Here is a 14,468-nt window from a genome sequence, read left to right as displayed (position 1 = left end):
TAAGTAACCTTTTATTAGAACATAGACACACCCAATCATTTATGAATTGTTTAGAGTTTCTCTTCCACTGCTACAGCAGAGTTGAGTAACTGCAACTTGCAAAGCCTAAAACGTTATCAATCTGGGCCTTTACAGAAAAAGTTAGCTGCCCCTTGATCTTGGGCATCAAGATGGTGTCAGTGAGGAGTGAGAGCCATTAAGGAGATTGAATCAATAGGATTTAGTTAATGAATGGTAGGATGTGAGAACAAGGGTCAGTCCAAGGTAATATCCAAGTTCTCTACTTTTGGCAACAATAACGAACACTTACATGGCCTTACCATGTGCCAGGCACTGATCTAAGTCTTTAAACATATTAATTCATTTAATCGCTCAACCACACTATGAGATTAGTACTGTTATTATCATTCCCATTTCACATGAAGAAACTGAAGCATGGAGATATAATAATTTATTCAAGGTCACACAGCTAGTGTGAGATAAGAGTTAAATCCAGCCAGTCTGGTTACAGAATCTCTACTCTTAACAATATTCTACAGATTCACAGAGATGGGGACTCATCAGGAAGAATTGGTTTGCGGGGAAATGATGAATGTAGGTTTTAGACATGTACAGTTTGAAGTGACTGTGAAGCATCCAAATGAAAGGTCCAGTAGGCAGTTGGATTAATGGTTCTTGTGCTCTTTATATAGGGGAGAGGGATCTGGGTTGGAGGTATAGACTTAGGAGTCAGCAGCATACAAATGGCAGTAGAAGCCAAGGGAGAGATAGAGATTACCTGGTGGGGGGCGGGGGATGGGAGTAAGAAGAGAAGGCTAAGAATGAAACCCTAAGGACCACGAGTATTTAAACAAAGAGCATGGGGAAAGGATCCCACAAAAGAGACTACAAAGCAGTAGTCAGAGACGTAGGCAGCAAACTGGAAAGATGTTTCCTTTTCAGCAAGGTAATGTGTAGAGTAGCATAATAACTAGCATACAAATGGTAGCTTCTTTTACTGTTGAAGTCTTATTTGAAGGTTATAGTTCTTTTAGCTGTGCTGTAGGGCTTCCCAGACCTTTTCCACATCCCTAGATTTGTGATCCCCCATCTCACCTTGCCTTCCAATTCTTAGCAGAGAACCTTACCTTTAGCTTAAAGAGAAAATCAAGATCTCCTTCTCTACATCAAAATATTTCATAATTCTCCATCTTCTCATTCTTTCCTTCTGTTTCTGGCTTCTTCCTCTAATTTGCTCCATGGTTTTCCCAAGTTTACTTCTTCAGTGTGCTGCCCCTCATTGCTATCTTCACCAGCTCTGCCCAGCTATGCCGTATGCTCCAGAACCCATCTTTCAGCTCATATCTCTCTCTCTTCCTTTAATCTGTCAAACTTTTGGAACAATTCAACGTTATTTAAGTTTTTCTATTAACTATTATAATACTAACTATAATATTAATTTTTATTAACTATTCATTTCTTTTTTTCTTGGGGGGTGGGACAACTGTCTAGTACAGGGATCAAACCTGAACCTTGGTGCTATCAGCACCACACTCTCACCAAATGAACTAACCAGCCAGCTTAACTATTCATTTCTCAATCTCTTGAACTCAGATTTCTCTCTCCACTACTTTACTGAAACTATATTCTTCAAAACCATATTCTTCAAAATGTTTGACTTTTTTATTGTCCAATTAGTACTTTCAACAATGCTATTAATGGCTCTTTCTTGTCCCTATATTACATCTTACGCAGATTCTATAACCCTCTGATTATTTTTAGTTAGTAAAGTCCAGTCTAGTTTAAAGCTTAGAATCAGGATTAGGTTTGGCTGAAATCAGAGAAAAACTAAAATAACAATGCTTAAACAAAATAGAAATTTAATTCTTTCATGTAACGGGAAGTCTGGAGGAAGGCTATGCACCATTGGTACAGCAGTTCCACTGTCATCAGGGATCCAGGCTCTGCCTTCATACTCTACCATCCATATACCTTCTACCTTCCAGGATGTCTTATATAAGCATATACTCCAAGATGGCTCCTGAAGTTTTAGCATTGCAGATAACATAAAGGAGGAAGGAGAACAAAAGGGCCCACCTCCCAGCTGAGTCTATACCTTCTAAACAGCCTCCGGTTGTAAGCAGCTCACATAACACCTCTTCTGCATTTCTTTGGCCATAACTTAGTCACATCGCCATGTCCAATTGCAAGGGAGGCAGAAACGTAGTCTTTTAGTGGGTTCATGGACGTGCCAAATAAAATGAAAATTCTGTTAATTAAAGAAAAAGGAGAGAATAGAATTTGGACGGCAGTTAGCAGTTTCTGCCACAAACTAAAAATCTCAAAATGTTTTAAAATTTCATCTCTTCCTTTCCTCTTCACTCTTCAAGATCTAGCTCCTCTGGTGTGTTGGCAAAATAGGAAGAAAAGGGACAAATGCAGTAGTGCTCTGAGACCCAGACTTGAAGCAGCAACTCTGGCCATGCTTCTCCATCTGTCAGGTAGAGTGGTCCACAGAGCCAAGGAGATTTGCCCCAGACCCTAAGGAGTTGCCAAAGGACAACAGTTAGTGATAGAGATTGGATGTTTGCACTGGGATGTGCATGTCAGGATCCTCAAAGTATGAGAAGGAGCCAAGGGTAGAAAGAGAAAGGAAGCAGGCCAGCATCCATGCTTGGGGGACCAGTTCTACCTGTGCTGCCACATTCTGGTGTGAAGCTCCAAGGATTTCAAATATTCTAAATTCAAACTCAGGATTACATGTTGTTTTGAAAATATATTTGTCAAAGTAGGAGAATAAAACATTTTCTTTGAAAGTTTGTTGGTTTGATTTATAATTTGTAAATATTTAGACATATACCATGTAAGCTACCATTTGTACTCTTGCCCTAGGCCCTGAAAATGTTTGGGATGGACCTGAGCAAGTATCTGCCCAACTGAGAAGGACTGCAGCTCTGTCTCTGAGGGTTGCACTGCTTCTCTGGCTAACATTAACTGGCAACTCAAGGTTTTTTTGTTTGTTTTTGGCTGGCTGGTACAGGAACTCAAACCCGTGACCATGGTGTTATAAGGCTGTGCTATAACCAACTGAGCTAACTGGCCAGCCCTAACTCAAGTTCTGAGTGCAGAGCAGCCAAGTGCCAAGTCTCTTTTGGGATACATGTTTACATTTCTCTAGGACCACTTCTAAACATCCACTTATGTGGAGTACTGCTAAGATGGTTCAGAAATTTCTAAGGGTCCACAAATAGGGAATACTCATCCTTGCTATAAAAAATAGTGGGTGTTTAGATTCCTCCATAGCCCACCTCCAACCCCCGTTTGGCATCTATCTCCAGTTCCTTTTCCTTTGCTCAGATCAAGTTCCCAGCCCAAGAATACATTCAAACAGGAAACCAGCCTCCCCTCCCACTCTCCCACACACTCAGTCACACTTATTGGGAACAGAGGAAAAGCACAGCTTCCCTGGTAGGGGAACAAAAAGTCTCTTGCCATAAACACACAACCACAAGGCTGGACACTGACTCTCTATTTCTTTCCACTTTTTCTATGAACTGGGAAGAGAGAGAGGGTTGCTGTGGTGGTGGGGCTGGCTTTGTTGCCTCTTAATCTTGAGGAAGGTGTCTGAAAATATTGAAGATACTTAAGAGCTTCATTGTCCTCAGCTGTAGGCCCTAAGCACCAATTCTGGAACAGAGGAAAGGTAGCATTCAACAGTATCAATCTACTTTACCAAATCTTAACCCTTATTCTCCTTGACGGCTCTGAAAAAAATTTATCATTTATTACACCTTTCTTCCTAAAAAATTCTTCCTCCATTATTCTGTGATTTTGCACTGTCTGAATTTTCCTATTTCTGTATATTCTCTTTCTTATTTCTCGATTTTCCCCTCTCATTTCAATTTTTCCCCTAATTGAAACCAGCTATTTACATCACTATCTCACTTATTAAACTGTAAGTTTTTTGAGGACCTGATATATTAGTTCATTTATTTTTGAATGAATGAATGAGTTATTTATGAATTCCAGCCACAGTCTTTAGCCTGTCTTTTTTCATACCCTCATTCGGGCAACTCCTCCACTCAGTTTAAATTATTCCTTCTTCCTGAAGAACTATTATATCCACAACTCTACTTTGAAATGTCTTCTGAGCTTCAAATTTGCATCTTAGCTTCTTGCTTTCATCTTCAGCTAGATGTCCTGCAGTCACCTTAAGTTTTATATATCCAAAACCAATCAGGTTGGATGGTTACTACTAAGTTGTATTGATACCCTATAGAGACATAACGAGAGACCGAGGGCATTTCTGATCAAGATGGTGGAAAAGACGGTACCCAGCATCACTCTCTCCCATAATCAACCAATCTACAACTATTAAAAAGCAACAACCGCTAAGCTGGGGCTCTACAGCTCAGGGGAAGAGACAGAGAGACCTACAGAGTGCATGAAGGCAGGAGAAGCCACAGTGAGAGAAAGAAAGGACCACTCCAACTGTTTCAAGCCCCAACCACTTCAAGCCTGGCCCTGGTGAGCACCTGGAGCAGGAGCTGACAAAAGCTACTGATGTGCCCTTCGTATGAAGTTTCTTGGAGACTGCGGGGCAGAGGAGGGCCTTGGCGGCCCCCAGGCCAGCTAGACCACTAACAGCGTTCCTGTGAACCCACATAGGAGTGAGGGGCCACAGACAACTGAAAAAAGGAGCCACTCGGAGCCCAGTGAGTCATCACAAGGGGCCGGCACATGGCCCATCACATGGGAAGTGTCTGGAGTGTGGGGAGTGGGGGAGATGGGACACCAGGGGAACACTGGGGCACAGCACGAACAGCTGATCTGCCCTCCAATCGGCACAGGCCCATTCAGTGGAGACTGGTAACTAATATAGAACTGTAGGGGGAGCAGTTTGCTGAAAACACTCAGGCACAGACTAGAGTTTCCACACAATCCAGGTGTACTGGGCCTCTCAAGACCTAGAAGTGCTAACAAGGTCAACAATTAAAACCTGAGCTGCACAAAAAGACTTCCCTAGAGAATCAGCATCAAAGCAGCCATTTAGCTCAACCATAGGACTTAAGTGCTGATTCCCACAGGAAGTTCCCCCATTTTAGAAGTAACCAAAGGACAACAAATTAGTTGCACTGCAGAGTTTAAGTGGTGGGAATAGAGAATAATCCAACACAGAACTGAAAGAAAAAACAAAAAACCTACAGATCAGAGACAAAGTTGTGATATTAACCAGTAAAGGTCTAATACCACCAAAGAACACCTATAAAACCTAGAAGGACCCCAAATCCCCCAAGTTCCCAAGCCAGGGTGGGAGGAGCGCCAAGGGCCTCAGTCATGCCCATCTGATGTCTGCATCCAGCCCGACAACGACCACTGAGCCTACACTGGAAGTGCTCCAGGTTCCCAAGCTGGAAAACTCAGCGTCAGCCATATCACCCTGAAGTTCGCATCCAGCCCAGAGGACTATCCTCTTCTTTTTTCTCTTCCCCTACCTGCCAACAGCTCCACAACGACATCTTAAATTGTAAAATAATAATTATAATCAATAAAAAAATAAAAAAGTTTTAAAAGACAGAGCAGTTAACAAATAGTTTTTGGTTAAGTGAGAAAGCCATAGAGTCCTTGGGGTAGCTTACAAAGAGACCCATATCTCTGGTAGGGGAAGGGAATACAAAGCTGAGTGGTAGGCTGAATACCTAATTGTTAAAGTAGCAGAACTCCTGCGATATTAAAATGCTCAGCCAGGGCACGTTTGGAATGGACTTCTAACAGTGCTTAAGTATCAGTATAGAGGAAGCAGTTTGGATGGATGGGGTGCCATCCTTCAGGACACAGCATATGTATTAAATCAGAGACCTCTATATGGTGCTGTGTCCTCAACAGAAAGAATCCACAGGCCTGAGAAACAGGGATAGAAGCAGGAGTGAGCCATCATATCCCTATACTGGCCAGCCACCAAAAAAAAAAAAAAAAAAAAAGAAGCAGGAGTGAGCCCACTTACTATCACACCCAATGCTCCACTGAGGGACTTTGTGCTTCCTATCCCCACAACTTTCGACTCAGGGTTAGAGGCCCTGGTTCGCTTCTAACAGTCTTGCCAGGGGATACAGCAAATAATCCTCATTGAACTATAAGCTATAACTGCTGTCAGGGCACTTTGAATTCCTTGTGCCCAGGGACCATCAGGCAAAAAGAAGAATCACCATCCTGGCAGGACTTGATCTGGATTAGCAGAAGGGCTGCTTTTACACAACAGGACAAGGAAGAATAAATGTGGAAGCCAGGTGATCCACTTGGGTGCCTCCTGGTACTCTCTTGCTCAATTGCTATGTGAATGGACATATCAAGCAACCCTGGCCTGAGAGGTATGGTTATCTTTCTGGTTCAGACCATTCCAGAATGAAAGTTTGGATCACATTACATGCAAGTCAACAAGACCTGACAAAATGAGGGAATTTGAGAATGAATAGTGAAGGAGGGAGAGGATTATTACCCTGAAATCAACTGTAGCAACAAAGGCTGAGTTTTTTCCACTAACCTCCCTCTTCTGAGTTTCCCCTAAGGAACAATAGCCCACAGAAACCAAGGAGGAGCTGCTCCCTAAACCTGTGGGAAGAGGTAGACCAGTGTGGTACAAAGGGTAGACTGTGTGGCCATAAGAATTACTAAGCCTTGATTTAAACTGTATTGAATTAAATTTTTTTTTTTTTTTTTTGTCTTTTTCGTGACCGGCACTCAGCCAGTGAGTGTACTGGCCATTCCTATATAGGATCCGAACCCGCAGCGGGAGCGTCACCACACTCCCAGCGCCGCACTCTCCTGAGTGCCCCACGGGCTCGGCCCTTGAATTAAATTTTTAAACTCAGATCTCCAACTGCAAGGAGTAGAACTAACCAGTGGCTGCTGCCCTCTGAAATCTATGGCTGGATTCACTCTGAGGCTATGCTTCTTGAAGTGTGCTCCCAGCCAAAACTGAGTGTGGCAAGGAAACTGAAGCAGGTCCATGGAGATAGGTGGGTGACTTTGCTCAAGGACTTTCTGATGGTCTTGTTGAGCTCTCCTTAGCCTGCTCTGCAATCTAAGCCTGCTTTCCATCCTTTCCATCCTTCCCTCTCTCCCTCACTCAGGGTCAGATTTACTTTATGTTCATAGTCTGAAGCCTCTCCCATTCTCCCCTGGCTCCCTCCTCAGTTTCTCTCATAGGCATTTCCCTAATAAATTTCTTATACATTTAATGCTGTCTTGGCATCAGCTTCTTGGCAGACCTGGACTAAATACCTGCCCTAAGCTCCATCTGTCAGTAATAACTTCCTGCTTCAAACTCTTATAGCATTTCCCCCCAGCACTCACTTGACACTTCCCAAATGCTTCCTAGAAAATAAAATTTATCTTTCTGTCCATAAAATCTATCTAGCTACATCTATATAGATATAGCTAGATAGATCTAGAGATATACATCCTTCTATAAAATACATTTATCATCTTTTCATCTAGTTTAGAGGTCTCCTGAAGAGTAACCCTTATATCACCCTTACCAAGCTCTGCACTTCACCCAGTGCCCTATACATAGAAGGAGCTCAGTTCAACCATCATAAGAAAGGGGTTGTCAGGAGTCCTGAGCTGTTCAGACAATCCTGTGCCCCGGGATTAACGTTCCTCACTTACTTAAACTTCCTAGTGTACTATCTCTTTTCCCATTCTCCAAACCCACTACTCAAAATGACTATACATCCTTTCAGGATCCTTTAATCCTCAGTACCCTGCCCCATTCCCCATACATTTTACCACATACATTGGCCCAGTAGAGGCTGTGGCATAGATAGCTAATGTCAACCAAAAGTTTGTGATCCTCCTTCTGTTCTGTAGCTGGAAAGTGGCTGGCCAGCCAGGGACTACATTGCCAACCTACCACCTGCATCCAGGTAGAGCTGGGGTCTTTAATACACAGGAAGTTCCTTTCACTTGTCTCCTTCTCCTCTTCTCTTGAATACAGAGGATTTTAGGGATGGTGGGACCACAAGATGGAAGAAGCCTGGGTCACTGAATCACCATGCGGAGGAAAGCTGCCCATCATGTGGAGGAATATCTACACTAAAATGTTATATGAGTGAACAATAAGCTTCTATTATGTTAGGTCACTGAAAATTTCGGTTTTGTTATAGTTGCTAGGTCCTTTGTCCTTTTCTTGAATACTTTTCATCTTAACTCCCTTTTATTTCTAGGGAGTCTCCCATTTATGGGATTGTTGATGCCAAACAGGCTAGATCCTTCTCAGGCTAGGGTGTTGGCATCTTACTTAGTCTCTGCCAATTTGATGTTCCCACTTGAGACTATGATGCAAAGATATACATGACAATATAAAAACTATTCACAGTGGCAGTATGTCCTTGAGAATCCATGGGCAGTGGTGGCAAGGTGTGTTAACAATGATATCCAGGTCAATGTCCTAACCACATTGATCTTGTGGCATGATGTTAGCTACATTTTCCTGTTTCTACATTATCTTGCTTTTTAACTCTTCTCCAGCCTTTCTGATAATTCCTTCCTTCCAAAAATTAATTTTTTCCTTCAGGTGTCCAGAATCAGTTCCCATCTACACTATCCTCAATCTACACTGGACTCTCCTCCCAAGCAAGAGTCATTGGAATTATCACTTATTAAGTACCTAGTTCATACCCAGTATTATACATGTGTAACCTCATTTAATTCAATCCTTGCAACTATTTTATAGGGTTAGTATTATTATTGCCATTTTGCAAATGGGAAAACTGTAGCTAAAAGAGATTAACCGACTTGTCTAGCCACACTGCTTGTGAATGTCATTTAGAATTCAGTTTTTAGGGCACCAAGGCATGTTTTCCATTGTATCAGAAACCTTTCACTAACTCATAATTATTGTAGTGCTTCCTTCTAGGATCCTTCTAGCCTATGACTGTCTGATTCTGGAAGTGAGGAATGCATCAATATTTACCTAATCCTTTCCTCCATATAAAAGGGGTTATAAGGAAAGTTCTGTGGTTGCAGCTGTTTTCTAAGTCTTGAAACAGTATGTGTTTTTATTTTCACTTTTTCTTCCCTACCACCTCCTCTCTCTTTCCAAAACAACAAAGCGCATGCGACAGCAGAAGGTACACTGGCGGCGTCACTTTAATTTAGTTTTATCCTGCTGACTTTCCTCAGGCTGCACTGCAGCCTAAGATGCTTCTTCCCCACGTTCCTTCCTCTTTTCATTCACTCAAGGTTATACTCACATCAATCATAAGGAAATTTGGCAGGGGGTGGAGATGTGTTGGATGGGATGAACCATACCCTAATGAAAAGTAATTACCTTGACTACTTTTGATGTTCCCCAGTGAGTACGTCTCAAATGTCAACACCATTTTTGGGAAATTAGAGAGGTTTCCCATGCTCCATGGGAAAAAAGCTGCCTCTAGTGATGGAGCCAAGGGTCAGATAATTCCATCTTCCCAGAGAAACTGGAGTAGTGAGAAAGTTCATTCAGTGATTGAATATCTTCCACATATCAGAAACCGCTTGGTACTGGAAACATAGAAATAAAAATGATAGGCTCTTTACCTTAAATAAGCTTATAATCCAGTGTGGAGTCATATATGAATAGCTAATTTTTTTTTTCCATTTTCTAGAGGTTAACCTTAATTGCTTTAGAACAGCATAATTCATACCAAAAGCTCAAAATCATGCATTACAATAGAAATATATGTGAAATTAGCATAATTTATATAGCCTTTTAGAAATGCAGCAGGAATCATAAAAGAAAAAGAAGAGGAGAGGCCACTAATTAAAATAAACATTTCTTAATTTAGTATCATGACTCCTCTTTTGGAATTTTCTAAGCAGCTGGAAGAGGGATAGGAAGAAAGAGGATGAGGGGGAAAAAAACAGTATTTCTTGTATTATGGCTGCATTCTAGCTTAAAAGCAACACATTATCAGTATCCAGAAATGGAATCACTAAGACTGTTTTGGTTGAAATGGGAAAGGGCATCCTCAAGGGTAGCAGAATCAGGGTACTCAGAAGGCAAGACTAGAACTGTTCTTGTGTGCTCAAGGTCTCTGAATCCACATCCTTTTTCATATCTTCTCCCATTCCAGCTAAGTGTACCTAGAATATCACAGTTCTGTAAACATACATCCCAGCCCCATCACCAGGTATAAATCCAAACAGAATTGGCATATGCCGTGGGTGGGAAGGGTGAGGTCATCAGCAAAACCTGAAGAAGTAATTTTAACGTAACATATTCATGTAGGTACTGTCACAGAGGTAGGGACAAACTATGTGAACACAAAAGAGGGATGCAGTAAATCTGTGGGATGGAAGGCATGTTGGGTATTAGAAGGAAGTGAACTAATTTCATCATGAAACACAAGAAGGTGAAGGGAGTGTTCTTGGATAGAGTGAAAGATATCTAGGGGCCAGAAGGGAAAGTAGGAGAAAGTTTGAAGCAAAGGACTGAACTGGGTAGAGAAGAGAATAAGAAGGCAATTGGTGGCCTCAGAGGCTCATGTACACAGGGCAGAATTGTGCTTCACAGAGCTGACCGAGCTGGGAGACTGAGAGGCAGAAGTAGGGAAGGGGGAGGTTGTTGAGACTGGAGAAAAGGAGAAGCTATGAGGTAGGAAGAGGGGAACTAGTTAGGGAAGAAGAGACAGACAGAGACCTTCAGGATAGAGGGGCCAGGGCTGCATATTCAGAGGCAACAAATGATTCTAGCTAGACCAAAGATTCCAAAGTGAAGTCTGGTAACCTAATACTTGGATAGCACTTTCTGCCACCCAGGTAACCAGAGAAAGTGTAAGCTTCCCTTACAAAGACAGCACTGCTAAAAGGTAGAACTTGACAAAAGCTTTAAATGAGGAGCAAAAAGTAGATGGGGGCTTAAAGGAAGAACTAGGGCTTATACCTGGGAAATCATGGAAATGCTTTGTGAAAGACATGGTGTTTGGAACTAGATGCATGGGATTTGGACACAGAGATGGGGCTGCGGAGAACAGCAAGGAACAGCAAAAAATCTGCAGTGACCTAGTGTGGTGGGTTGAACTGGGTCCCCCCAAAAGACATGTCCAAGCCCTAAGTCCTGGTACCTGTGAATGTGACCTTGTTTGGGACCAGGATCTTTGCAGATGTAATTAAGAATCTCTGGATGAGGTCTTCCTGGGTTTAGGTTGGGCCCTAAATTCAATGACTGGCATTCTAATAAGAAAAAGGAGAGGAAAATCACAGACACACAGATACAGGGAAGAAGGCCAGGTGAATGGAGGTGGAGACTGGCATTATGCTGCCATAAAACAAGGACGGCCAGGGCTGCAGAAGCTGGAAAAGGAAAACAAGGATTCTCCCCCACAGCCTTGGAGGAAGCATGGCCCTGCCGACACCTTCATTTTGGACTCCTGTATTCCAGGACTGTGAGAGAATAAATTTCTGTTGTCTTACCACCAATTTTGTGGTAATTTCTTGTGGCAATCCTAGGAAACTAAAACACCTAGTATAATTTTTGTGACTTCTGCCAGCAACTGTGGACCGTCTGTGAGCAGAATCAAAGTGATACAAATGAAGGGCTGGGCCTGGGCATGGTGATCAAGATAGAAATTCAAGGAGTTGAGAGAGGCTGGAGAGCTAGGGTAGGCAGTTTAAATATTTACACTGAGGGAATCAAAAGGATACCATGGAAGGGACGGACCAGATTCAGTATGGACGGTGTGGAAAAGGGAGCCAAAAAGGAGGTGGTAAAGAGAACTGCCAGGTTCCAGTTCTGGAAGTGGAGCAATGTGATTACAAGGCCAGTGTGTGGGTGGCTGAAGTGGAACAGAGCTGAAGGCCCTTCATGTTGAGGAGGCTGAGGAATTCCGAGGCCAGAGGGTCAGAGTATGTCAGCATGAAGGCTGAAAAAATTCTCTGAGAATGGCTGTAGAAGGCAGGCAAGGGGAAAAGCGAGCCCCATATGGAAACCACAGAAGGGTGTGTTGTGGAGGTCAGGGGAATGCTGAAGGCTGGTACCAACAGATGGCAAAAACTTAAAGGAAAGGGCAGCTCAGCAAGAATGGAAGAATGGTCTAGAAGTGTCTCTGGAAAAGGGATGGACCAGCTCTGCACATTTCCTGCAGAGTCAGAAAAGATGAGGATTTCTCAAGATGGCTTGGAAAATGTACATGGTCTAGGGAAAACCAGGTTCCAGGTCTTAACAATTTTACCTGAAATTAAGTCAGGGGTCTTGTAGCCAATCTCAGAAGTCAAGGAAACAGTTCAGCAAAAGAATTGTGAATTTAAAGTGCTTTACTTTTTTCTTCAGTTAAAACAAAAACAAAAACAAAACACCAAGGGGATAAGTACGTTATTAACGCACAACAAAAATGCTAAAAATTTCCTCTCCTCCCATGGATGACGGCTGCTCTCTAAAATTTTCTCTCTCACATCCTTTACTCCTAACCATCCAAACGTCTCTATGGTGAGAAGACACCTGGACTGCACTGAGCATAACTGACTGAGAGCCCCGAAGCCATTCCTCCAAAATTCAGTGCCAAATTGGCACTAAGGCCACACCTTCTACAAGCTGCTCCCAGACCAGCCAGAGCAGGGACATTATGGCTCCAGGACTCCCCAACAGCCCTGCTGAACTTTCCTTAAAACTGCATGATAGTCTAAGAGACTCCCACCCACCTTCCTTCCACCCCTCTCTCCTTGACTTATTTTTTTTTCTTTTTTTGGCAGCTGCATGGTACAGGGTTCCAAACCCGTGACTTTGTGTTGTAAGGCTGGGCTCTAATCAACTGAGCTAACTGGCCAGCCTCCTCTCTCCTTGACTGACAGTCAGACTTGCATTGCAATCTGATGGTTCTCCCAGCCTCTCATGGCTTCCTCCCCATTTTCTCTCACAGGTGGTCCCCTAATTGATTTCTTGCATGCTTAATTCCCCTCTTGGTGACTGCTTCTCAGAAGACCCAGGCTAAATATATGTGACCTCTTCCAGTTATTCCTTCCTTCCATCGAACTCATTCTTGCTGGAAGTAGTCACTGACCAGGCTAGAATGGCCAGAAAATGTTGACACCTCAGTGTTCCACATCCACCCTCACTCCTTGTAGAAAGAACTGAAAAAATACCATGAAATGTGTCACTTTCCTTCCACTCTGAGGAGAACTCAAGAAAATTTCTGGTAGGTAAGACAATGTACCTCAGGATACTGCTGGTAATCTAAGGAAACATTTAACTTTGCATTTGCCAGCCATTATGTTAGGTGCTTTATACACATTCTCACAGTTAAGCCTTACAACTCTCTGAGGTAGAACTATTATTATTCCCATTTTACAGAAGAGGAAACTGAGGCTAAATTGTCCAAGATTACACAGTGGTAACCGGCAGAGTTGGAGCTTAACTCAGGCCAGTCCAACACCAATGACTGGGCTCTTTTCTTGTCATTATGTCACGGGTGAAAAGGTCAGAACATAAGGGCTTCACAGACCACCCCTTCTCCACTTTTACAGAGGAAACTGAGGCCCTGAAGTGAATTACTCTACGTTATCCAGGAAGCCAAGGCAGAAGCAAGATTTGCACCTAGGTATTCTGGCTCCAGATTTTTATCTCTACTGTCTCACAAAGCAAGAAAACTAAAGACTCCTGTCTCACAATGGAAGCACAACTCAAACATAGACACCAGTGAGGGGGACTGTTTTAGTCCGATTTGTGTTGCTATAACAGAAATACCTGAGACTGGCTGATTTATAAAGAAGAGAGGTTTATTTGGTTTACAATTCTGGGACAGCTGCATCTGGCATGGGCCTCAGGCTGCTTCTACTCATGGTGGAAAGTGGCAGGCAGCCGGCGGGTACAAGTAGATGATATGGCGAGAGGAATCAAGAGAGAGAGAGAAGGTGCCAGGGTCTTTTTAAGCAATGAGCTCTCGCGGGAACTAATAGAGCGAGAACTCACTCATTAATCCCCCCTCCCCCAGGGAGAGCATTAATCCATTCATGAGGGATCCGCCCCCATGACCCAATCAGTTTCCAACACTGCCACATTGTTGGAGATCAAAATTCCACATGAGTTTTGGAGGGGACAACACATCCAAACTCCATCAGGGACGAATAGCAGGAAAACAGCCCAGAGCATGCTGCTATTCTAGAGGACAATTACTGGATAGTTCAACCCTCTTCCTACACCCACCCACCCCAGGCTGGGACTTGCATCTGAGGTGGGAGGAATAACACTGAAGATCTGCAGAACCTGTATGGAGTGTCCATGGGTAGGGCACTAGGACAGTGAGAAGGAAAAAGGGGAGGAGGGGAAATAGGAAATGCAGGGAGAGACGACTAGCTGGAGGGAGCAGTTAGGTTCAGTGAGTCCCCCTGTGCTTTTCTAAACACTGCTTATTTAAGGTTAAATAAGAAAAACTTCCTTGCTTCCCTGAGGGACTGATACTTACTCTATCCCAGGTAGTGGGAGAATCAGGATAGATCGTTTGGAAGAGATGATA

The sequence above is a fragment of the Cynocephalus volans genome, chromosome 11, assembly GCF_027409185.1.
Source record: "Cynocephalus volans isolate mCynVol1 chromosome 11, mCynVol1.pri, whole genome shotgun sequence".
Taxonomy (NCBI): domain Eukaryota; kingdom Metazoa; phylum Chordata; class Mammalia; order Dermoptera; family Cynocephalidae; genus Cynocephalus; species Cynocephalus volans.
This window is presented reverse-complemented; position numbering follows the sequence as displayed.